This window comes from Apium graveolens, chromosome 5 (genome assembly GCF_009905375.1).
Source record: "Apium graveolens cultivar Ventura chromosome 5, ASM990537v1, whole genome shotgun sequence".
Taxonomy (NCBI): domain Eukaryota; kingdom Viridiplantae; phylum Streptophyta; class Magnoliopsida; order Apiales; family Apiaceae; genus Apium; species Apium graveolens.
In genome coordinates this window covers 187,888,360-187,900,052 of record NC_133651.1, presented here as the reverse complement: position 1 = coordinate 187,900,052, position 11,693 = coordinate 187,888,360, and the positions used below count along the sequence as shown (strand labels likewise).

At 37.4% G+C, this 11,693-nt stretch overlaps 1 non-coding gene across 1 annotated transcript; it reads left to right on the top strand.

Annotated features, from left to right (window-relative positions):
• The first annotated feature begins 10,355 nt into the window (after positions 1–10,355).
• Positions 10,356–10,462, top strand: LOC141662175 (small nucleolar RNA R71). Its single transcript, XR_012550301.1, has one exon. It is a non-coding gene; the product is annotated as a small nucleolar RNA R71 (small nucleolar RNA).
• The last annotated feature ends 1,231 nt before the right edge of the window (positions 10,463–11,693 follow it).

The window sequence follows — 11,693 nt, the reverse complement described above, 5'->3', positions numbered from 1 at the left end:
AGTAGTCTTCGACATAGGGAAGAATTTAGTGAGAAACTTCTGAGCAAGATCTTCCCAAGTAGTAATAGAGCCTGGTGGTAGAGAATGCAACCAACACTTAGCCTTATCCCTCAGAGAGAATGGGAAAAGCCTCATCTTAATAGCATCTTCAGTAACTCCATTGAACTTGAAAGTGCCACAGATCTCGATGAAATCTCTGATGTGCATGTTAGGATCTTCTATAGGAAAACCCCCAAACTGAACTGAATTCTGTATCATCTGAATCGTGCCCGACTTGATTTCAAAGGTGTTAGACATGATGGCAGGCCTGACAATGCTAGACTGAATATCATTGATCTTCATCTTAGAATAGTCCATCAAAGCCTTAGGATTCGCTGCTTGATCTCCCATTATAACTAGAGCTTCTTCTTCAACTTTCTCCTCAATAAAAACTTCTTCAACCTTCTTTTCAACAAGAACTTCTTCAACTACTTCCTCCGCTTTATCCATTGTTCTCTTCAAAAATCGAGAATAACATACACGCTCTCTGGAGTACCTGAAATACTACAAGTACCCAAGTAAGTAACAATATCCGAGTCAGTGAATTTTAACGACCACTGATGACAAGCACATAAACTAAAAATTAACACCGAGTCCCCGGAAGCGGCGCAAAAAACTTGTTAGGATGAAAACACGTGCTAATATTCATGCAAGTATACGCGAGCGCAAGTAATATAGAATTATTTCTAGTTCATTCTACAGAGACTAGTTTAGGTTAATTTCAATTAATGCACTATGCAACAATGGTATGGTTATTATTCAATTCTAAGATGAATAACAAGTTGAGATTGTTTATAACTAAGATATTAACTAACATTAAATTAACTAAGAAATTAAAAAGGTTTGATTTATTATATGAGATAAACATGGGATTCTAACTTCATTACTACTTCATTCAAAGTCATTATTCTTAACCTTAGCATGCAATTGTGATGACAACTAATTAGATAATACGAAACTAGTAAACGCCAACTTTTGTTGAACGATTACTCTACTACCAGAGATCCACAAAAGATATAGAAACTGAATAGACACCAATTATATTGAGACCCTATATGTCTATAGAATTTGACAATATAACGGTTTAAGCACAAGTTATCTATCGTGATTACATAGGGCAAGTAAGATGGTTAAAATTACCTACGAATTATGCATATCAAATACATGAACCTATGCTAGCATGGAAAGTTCTAAACCCCTAAATTCATTGTCACTTCATTAGAGATTAGTGCTATCTTATAAGTTCGCGATGCTCATAAGACGAATAAGCACAACCAATACTATGATATCATACAATCACCACACAATAAGGTATCGAAACAAATTAACTATTGAAATCCATAAGTAAATCCTCTAGAACCCCACGATAACAATTAGCCCATAACTAAACTCATCATCACCGCGGGTTCCGATGAAAGCATGGTATAAGATACTAAGTCTTTATAAACTGAATAATAAATAAAGTATGTTAAACAAGAGTATATGTTCAAAAAACAAGAAAACTAGCATCCAAGAGTATAACTTAAAACAAAAAATCACAAGAATAAACTAGATCATCTTCGCCTTGGTTGTATTTCTGCTCCTAGGTCTTCTTGTTGTCTTCTCCTTAAGCTCCATTATAAAAAATGTCTCTATGTTGTCTTCATATAGCAGCCCCAATCAGCATAGAAGTCCAGAAATCAATCTTCTATACAAAATACGATTATTCAGTTTTCGACCCGGCGCGGCCGCACGCTTCACCAGTGCGGGCGCGCTGTCCTTCTGTTTCTCTGGCGCGGGCGCGCGCTATCACAGCGCAGGTGCGCTGACATTCTGGAGACAATTCATTTTCTTGTTTTCTTGGCCAATTTTTTTATGGCGATTCACGAGCAAACATCCAGGACACCTTCCTAACACACATTTAGCACCAAAGCAATGCTAAATCTCCTTATTCCTTTATCAATGCCTGAAATGCAAAACACTACAAAAATGAATCAAATACACAAATAACTTGAGTACAAAACACCAATTCGAGCCTTTATAGGACGTTCTAAGTGGACATAAATGCCACTTAACATTTACTAGCACTTGAAATTCTTCAATAATTTATGTGCCTCTTTAGGCTTCCACCAGTTTGAATAATTCTTCCAATGAGTAATTGATGAGATAATTAACCCTGAATCTTGAAAATCTGCCAACTGCAATGTTTAGAAAATGTCCATCTTTTGAAATTCTACTCAGCCCCTTTTCCTTGAGTTCATTAGATTTTTTTCAGACATTTCAATCTCCTTGGCTTATTGCCTTTCTCTTTCTTCCCTCTCAGTCTTGATCCTAGCATGCCTTAAATCCCTTTCTCTCAACCTTTCAGACATCACAGCCTTCCACATCCTTGTGCTTAAATCTTTATTCTTCATCAAACTTATCACTCTCTTCAATTCTGTGGTTGAAAATGTTTCCATTACTTCTCTGCTAACCATAATTAAGGAGCCATCCAAGTAGCAGATTTTAATTTCTCCAAGAGAGATACCTCAAACTTTGACTATCTCCTCAGCTAATTGTTGGTGATAGTCATCATCTGTTATTCTCCCATTTATAAATAGAAAATCAGATTGATTGAAGCAGTTCCAGATAGCACCAACATTGGCTTGAATTTCCTTAGGTTTTCTCCCAACATTTTTGAAGTGAGTCTTGATTGGAGGCTTAAATGAAGGTAGATTTGAGATTTTCTTTAGGGAAACATGGTTGGTTGTGATTGGTATTTTGAGTAAGGAATTTGAAGTTTGTTTGTACAGGTATTTAGGCTTTGAGGTTGGAGTTTTTTGAGTGTTTGATTGGCTAGGTTTTAGGGTTTGAGTTTGAGTGATTTTGATTTCTTGGAATTTCTTCTGTTTTGTTTTTTCCTCTCCATCATTTCTCCTCCTCTTATTGTCATCCCTCTCGTTCTTCTCTTCTTATCTTTCTTCTTCTCAACCACCTTGCTACCAGCTACTTTGCTAGACTAACTTGGATTTGAGCCAGATGGGTTTTGTCCATCTTTCTTCTGCTCATCATTAACCAAGTCATCACTAGTGTTAATTTGAGTTTTGGGCAGCATGGCTTCAGCATTTGTCAGATATCTTCTCAGAATATTGATAATTTCTTCATCTTCAATAGTCTTCATCTTTTTTGTCCTCAAGTCAGTCTCTAATATCATGATCAATCTTAAGTTTCCCATAACACAATATTTAAGAATCATGAATTGTTTGCATTTTATGGTTGTAGAACAGATGTAGGCCACCCCCTTACTTGGTTAAAGATAGGCTTCAGGAAATGCAGTAATTTGTGCCTTTTTAAGCTCTCCAAGTAGTTGAGTGTTCTCTGGATTCACCCTGTTGACTTTCTCAATAATGACATCCAGCTCAGATGCTCTCTTGGATTAAAGATTTGAGAGAGACACCTGCATACACCTGTCTACACGATAATCATTGACATTGGCAATAATCCTCTTTTTTCTAAAGTTTCCATTTGTTACTAACACCACTCTCAGAAAGTTTACATTTTTATCCAAAGCCCTTTTGTATGTGATGTAGTTGTTGTTTAGAGAAACTTTCAGTGCTGTAAGCAATTCATTGAACTCCATATCAAGGCAAGGTCCTTCTGCATCCAACTAAAGTTTATCTTCACCAACATCATGTGTACTTTGAGTGGTTTGGCTTTGGTTTATGGATTTTGGCTTGGTCACCATCTCCCTTTTAGTCTGGTTAGCAGGCATACTGGTTGAAGGTAGAGGGATCTGGGATCTTACAGATTGAGTTGTTTCTGGCAGAGGTACATTTAAGGCTCCCATGATAGCTCTCAAAGAAACTGAGTTTTGCATTTGGAGATTTTTATGGGAATCTACCAAGGACTTAATGTCCTATTGTTGAGACTGAACCAGAGTAGTGAGAGCACTGACTTGAGCTGAAAGAGAATCATTGGAGGCTTGAAGAGATGAGACTTGTTGTAGAGACTGGATTTGCAGATTGGTGGATGTGGATGGTATGGATTTTGAGCTGTGAGAGAGAGATGCCAAAGGTGGCTTGAACTGAGTTCTTGATATCCTTCATCAATAGGGCTGAAGGTTCTATCGTGCTTGATGAAGTTACTCCATCTTGACCTTTGTGTCATTGTTGCTTGTAATTTGTTGTTGGACAACCTCATGTAATGCAATAAATAATTGCCCTATATTCTTAATATTGGTCTCTACACCAGTCAAACTGAAATTTGTCATCTTTTCTATAAACTTATTGAATTTGTTCTTGATCTCAATCTGAGATGGCAGAAGTGCGTCAATCTTGTCCATAAATATCTTCCGTATCTTTTTTTGATGCCTACCCAGAGTCTGTTCCAATGCTTTACCAATAAAGTAGAAAGCCTTTAGATGTGCCTTCTAGACCTTTTTAATAGTATCATACACCTTCTGTGGAGTGAGGGCCTTGCTATTTCTACTTAATATAGTGATGTATTCCTCCTTGAATCTAGCCAAAGCCTCATCCATGGTAACATTAAAATCTTTAGATAGCCAGGTATCAACATTTCCATCCTACTCAGCTTCATCAGCTATCTTGGTCTGTTGAGCTTCAACTACTTCCTTGTATGATAGAAAGATTGTTTGATAGTCCTGATTGGACATGTCTTTGGTGAGTAGCTACTGGGTAATGTTTTCAAGTCTTGCCAATTGGTCTACTAGGAGATCATTCATTGTAATTGGTTGAGTCTCTGCATTCTGTAGTCATTGAGATATTAAGTGTGAGGGTTGATGTTGGGTGCTCTAAATGGATGGTTAATTTGAAGTGATTACGTTTGGTGTTTTGTGAGATGTGTTTGAGGTAGAGGGTATGGAGGTAGAAACATCACCTGTTACAGAAGTCACAGTTGTACTCATAGTTAGAACTGTAGTTGTGACAATGTGTTGTTCACCATTAATGGGAACCTCCATTTGAATTGGAAGGGATTTGACTAGGTTACTGTCATGTACCATGGTCTCAAACCCTTGTTCTTCTTGCAAAGAAATGGCACTTGAATGTGATATACTTACCTCCCTAATAGATGAATCATTGGCAATTGTACTCCTAGCTTCAATTGATAATGCAATTTTAGCCAGGGTTTTGAGAGGAGTTGTCCCTACTAGAGGAACCTCCAATTGAATTGGAGAGGATTTAGGTAGCTCCCCCTCAGGAGTATTACCCTCAAACCTATCAATATGTGAATATTGTTGGGCATATGAATGTGCTAGAGTATCTTGCACAGGGTCTTCAGTTAAAACTAATGAACCCCTTGTGGTTATGTTGGTGTCATCAAGGTCTACCCCGACATGTAGCCTCTCACTAACTAAATGTAGTGTTTGGGTGGTGATCATAGTTTCTTGAACCATGTCACTTTATTTTGAATAAACTTGAGATGAGGATTCAAGTTTTTTATTATAAGATGAAGAAATTTGTCAAATACGATTTGTGAGATCATAATTGAGTGTTGGAAAGTCCCCTTGAGTAAATGAGGGAGTTTCAAATGATGTGCTCTCTTTGTGTGTGCTAACCAAATTTCTTCTTACACCAACTTGAGAGTGCTCAAGTTGGGGTGCAGACTCTTTACAGATTCCATTTGGGAGAATGCTCAATTCAATAGAAACACCTTTTTGAGAAGGTGTCCCTAGAGTCTGTTTATTTCCCTCTATTAAAACTGTGTCCTTTTAGGAAGATGCAAAGGTGGTTACTGTTAGGGCGAAAACATGCGCTAAAATTACACACAAGTATACGCGTTCACAAGTAGTATAAGATATAAATCAGATTCGTTCCCACAGAGACTCTTTTTGGTTAACTTAAGATTATATACCTATGCAACAATGGTATAACTATCGCTCAATGCGAAGACCATAACAAGTTGAGATGTTTATAACTAAGATTAAACTAACATGCAATTAACTAAGAAATAAAGTGATTGAATTAACTATATGAGACAAACATGGGATTTTAACTTCATTAAATACTTCATTCAAAGTCATTGTTCTTAACCTTAGCATGCAATGGTGATGACAACTGATCAAATAATACGAAATTATTAAACGCCAACTTTCGTTGCACGAATACCCTACTACCAGACATCCACAAAAGAGATAGAAGCTGAATAGACACCAATTATATTGAGACCCTATATGTCTATAGAATTTGACAACATAAAGGTTTAGTGAACAAGTTATCTATTGTGATTACATAGGGCAAGTTAGATGGTTAAAATTACCTATGAATCATGCATAATAAATACATGAACCTATGCTAGCATGGCAAGTTCTAAACCTCTATATTCAATTTCACTTCAATAGAGATTAACACACTATCTTATATGTTTGATACGCACATAAGACAAATAAGCACAACCAATACTAGGATATCAATCGATCACCACACACCAAGATATTGAAACATATTAACTACATAAATTCATAAGTAAATTCGTTAGAAACTCATGACAATGATTAGTTCATAACCGAACTCATCGTCACCATGGGTTCCGATGAAAGCATGGTAATAAACAATGTAAGAGTACTAGGGTTCAAAGACAAATAAAAAACAAGCATCCAAGTATCAACTATATTAAAAAAAAAAGTCTTCTTCCCCGTAGCCGTCTTGTGCTCTCTAGGTCTTCTTATTGCTCTCCCCTCGCTCCTTGTTGTTCAAAATGTCTTTTTATTAGTATATTTAAGCCCCTAGTGGACCTGGACCCTCAAAATCATCAAATTCTACTAAAATCAGGATTCTGGGGCAAAAAGCGCGGGGCGGCCGCGCTCAAATCAGCGCGGGCACGCTGGTTTTTGGCAAAAAAGCGGGGCGGCCGCGCAGGTTTTTGGGGCGGCCGCGCCTGATTTCTGGATTTTTCTGTTGATTCTTATTTTGGTCGTATCTTGAGTTCTGCTCGTCAGAATTAGGCGATTCAACTGTCCTCACGAAGCTAACGAGATTCTCTAAAACTTGAAAATGGCCTAGAATTGCAATTCTGACATATTTTCAGCATATTTTCTTTAAAAGCTCCATTCTTCATTTAACTGATGCATGAAATGCAATAACACAAAAACATATTAAAAATACCAACAGCTTGAGTCCAAAACACCAACTTAAACTTGTAATGAAGCATTCCAAGTAGATATAAAATCCAATTATCACACCCCCAAACTTGAATCGATGCTTGTCCTCAAGCATAAATAAACTCAAATCTATAAAACAAACCTAACGCGTGAATGCAACTACGTGAATGCAACTAAATGATAATGCAGTCGATCCCTTTAAAATAACCATAACTAACCAACAAGATAATGCCTCTAAGAATGCAATGACTTAACAGAGTTCGAATAAATCTCATAAACCAACTCATAAACCAGAAATATGCCTGTGTGGATGCTTAACGGATATACTTTCGACACTAGATCAATAACCATACCTTATCTATCATCAAAATAATCATAAGTTTATAAACAGAATAGACGTTAAACACATAATGACTCATAACACCTCCTTTCTACTAGATTTATACAAGGATTCACGCTATTATTGAACACATAACAAAGATGCTTATTTGACCGTGCAATGAGTGAGGTCCCACAAGACTTATACAATAATATCCATGTAGCGAGAGTTAGGTTAGCAGATCCCAGACTATCAAGCCTTAGGTCACTCGGCACAATGTCCCCTAGAACTTAATAATTCGAGTATTAAATAACCTACTCGTGATCAATTATGCATAAACACATACTTTTTTTTCTTTTTTTTCATTTTTCAATGATTTCTAAATGAGTGTGTTTCGCTCTATCTCATTCAAACCTAGACTACTCATATAAACAGAAACCGGCTACTAGCCATTTGACGCCTAGCCTTATTCACAACTAGCAATGAATTCCAAGATTTTCTCCAATTTGAAAAATTCAGCTTTCTTTTATCATTAAGAGAATACCAAAAATTCTAAATATAATCAAGTGATTAAATCTCAACAAATAAACAAGTATGATCATGATCTAGCTCAAAAGCAATCCTATAAGACTTGTGAATTTTTTTTCTGGCATGCAAATCAATTCATTAAGACTTAAACATCCCTCTATCCATCATCACCACACTCAAATTAACACCAACTTATCAGTCAGAAATAGCTCAACCTAAGGGAGCATGTTATATGCATGCACATGCAACTCTATGAACTCACATAAAAACACAAAAAAAGATGTCCTATATGAACAATCATACAAAAATATGAATGAAATACAACTAAACATGAAACATGAATCTATATGGATCTATATGGACACACACATAAACTAATCTATACATTATCACCCCCAAACTTAAAATTTTCAATGTCCTCATTGAAGGTAATAATAAGGATTTCAGGCATACCTAGTTGTCAGGAGGATCACCCTCTTTGGGTGGAGGATCAGGTGGCCAATCAACCTCGACACCAGTGTCTTGAAAAACAGTACCAAGAGTGTGTGTCAAATCTTTAAAAAAACGTCGGTAGATATCATGCAAGGACTCAATACGCCGAAAAAACCTTTTATACTGTGCATCACCAAGACCATACCTATCATATCTGACTTTGGCAATTGCTCAAGCTCCGAATTCACGATAGAGTCTACCCACTCTACTTTAAAGCACTGTTCTTTATCTTTGGGTAACTTTATTGCCTTGAACACACTAAAAAGTGACCTTCTGATCTTGAACCTTCATCATAAGCTCTCCTTTTTGCACATGAATCATATTTCGACCTGTAGCCAAGAATGGTCTTCCCAAGATAATGGGAATCTTTTTATCCTCCTCAAAGTCTAGAATGACAAAATCAGCGGGGAAGATGAGCTTATCCGCCTTAACCAAGATATCCTCCACTACTCCTCCCGGATAAGTGATGGAATAATTAGCCAACTATAAGGACATGTTTGTCGATTTTGGCTAAGGAAAACCAAGTTTCTTGAAGACAGATAAAGGCATGAGATTGATGCTAGCTCCCAAGTCGCACAAACACTTATCGAAAGATAGATTGCCAATTGTACAAGGTATCGTGAAGCTTCCTGGATCTTTAAGCTTCAGAGGCAATTTTTGTTGCAGCACAGCACTGCACTCTTCCGTTAGAGCAACGGTTTCCAACTCCTCAAGCTTTAACTTCCGAGATAGAATACCCTTCATGAACTTAGCATAGCTCGGCATTTATTCTAGAGCTTCTGCAAAAGGTATGTTGATATGCAGCTTCTTGAAAACCTCCAAAAACTTGGCAAATAGCTTGTCGAACTTATGCTTTTGAAGTCTTTTAGGAAACGGGGGAGGTGGATAGACTTGTTTATCCCCTGTATTACCCTCAGGAGGATTGTTTGCAACAGCTTTTTTTTCGGTTCCACCTCGGCATCCTTCTGTACAACTTTTTCAGCTACAATCTCATTTTCTGGAATTGGCAAGGGTGCAAACGCACCTGCATTCTGGATAGAATTTTCAGAATTTTCGTCTTGCTAAAATTGGGGGCTTGTGACCTTTAGAGACCTCAAGGTGATGGCGTTCACCTGTTCTTTAACTTCCCTCTTTCCTAGATTAGATTCTATATCACTAAGAAGTGTTCCTGGTAGTCAATTCAATATGGCATTAGCAATTTTCCCTATTTGGTTCTCCGGAGTCTTGATAGAAACAGCCTGAATTTGGCATATAAGAGCATGGTTTTTGCACATAAGCCTCAACTCCTCCAATTCAGATTTTTTATTCAAAGATTGACCTGCACCTCCATGAGTTTGTTGTTGCATTCTCATTGGCTGAAATTGTTGCCTTGGTGCAAATTGTTGCTGAACACCAGGAGGATTGAATTGTTTATTTCCAAACTTTTGGAACGGCTGTTGCATTGTAATCTGATTGTTGCTCCAGCTGAAGTTAAGATGATTCGAGTTATCAGGATGATAAGTGTCTGGAACTGGTTGTCGTGATCTCTGAAAGTTGCTCACAAACTGAGCTTATTCACTAGAAATAGCACACTGCTCAGTCGCATGTGACCCCGTATACAGCTCACAAACACTGGTTATCCGATTAACACCATAGTTAGCCAGAGAATTGATCTTCATAGATAACGCCTTTAGTTGAGCAGTTTTAGCTATAGCTGTATCCAGTTCAAGAACTCCTGCTACATTGCCCTGTGGCAATCTCTGGGTTGGATACTGATATTAATTAGCAGCCATTAGTTCAATTAGCTCATAAGCTTCCTCATAGCTCTTTGACCATAATGCACTGCCTGATACTGCATCGAGTATGAGTCTTGACTGTGCTCCCAAACCGTTATGGAAGCAGTTGATGATTATCCAATCAGGCATTCCATGATGAGGACACTTCCTAAGCATCTCCTTGTAGCGCTCCCAAGTTTCACATAGAGATTCTCCTGATTGCTGCGCAAACTAAGTAAGAGCATTCCTTATTATAGCTATCTTCGCCATAGGGAATAATTTAGTGAGAAACTTCTGAGCGAGATCCTCCCAATTAGTGATAGAACCTGCTGGTAGAGAGTGTAACCAGCTCTTAGCTTATCCCTCAGAGAAAAAGGGAAAAGTATCAGCTTCACAGGATCTTTAGAAAGATTGTTGAACTTGAAGGTGTCACGGATCTTGATGAAATCCCTAATATACATATTAGGATCTTCCGTTGTAGAACCCCCAAACAGGATTGAATTATGTTGAATATATTTGAGATGTCATGTCTAATATGTTTCATGTTTAGATTTCAGATCTTAATTAACATGAAATATCAGTTCTTACTGGAATCAGGACTTACTGGAAGTCAGGACTTAAGGATATCAGGACTTAGATTATCAGAAGATGGATATCAGAACTTAAGTACTGGAGGACTAACCGTTATGGAAGGAAGCTGCTTTATAGGAAAGAAGATCGAGACTAATACAAGAAGAAGATATGCATGGAAAGAGTTAGAGGACTAGAAGAATTATATAAGATATCTGATTGATATATTTTAGGAGACATAATTATATTCCATATCAATTAGAAGTTATCTTGTAACTGTGTATCTATATAAACACAGACATAGCTTTACTCTATAAGAGTTACGATCATCGAGAAGATCACAAAATTGTAACCTAGTAGCTCTCGTGATATTTGTTCATCACAGAGAGAGAACAGTTCCATTGTAACAGAGTTTATTATATCGAATACATCTGTTTTCTGTTACTTGTACTTTAACTCGATTTGATTGTATTCTACACTATATTCAACCCCCTTCTACAGTGTTGTGTGACCTAACAAGTGGTATCAGAGCCTATCTGTTAACACACATACAGTAAAGATCTAAAACAATCATGTCTGAAGAAGCAGAAAATCCAACCAAGCCCGCCAAAACTAAAGAAACTCCAAAGACTCAAACCCACAGTCGATATGAGACTATCAGGGTTCCCATGCTGAGACCTTCTGAGTATCCCTTATGGAAAGTGAAGATGGCTATATTTCTGGAAGCTAGAGATCCAGAATACCTTGACAGAATTTATGAAGGACCGCATAAGCCAACCAAGCTCCCTGTTATAGTTGCAGATCAGCCAGCAAAGACCATACCAAAGGAGAAAAGTGAATACACGGTTGAAGATATCTCACATATTTCCAAGGATGCAAAGGTAAGGCATTTGCTGCATAGTGCCATTGATAATGT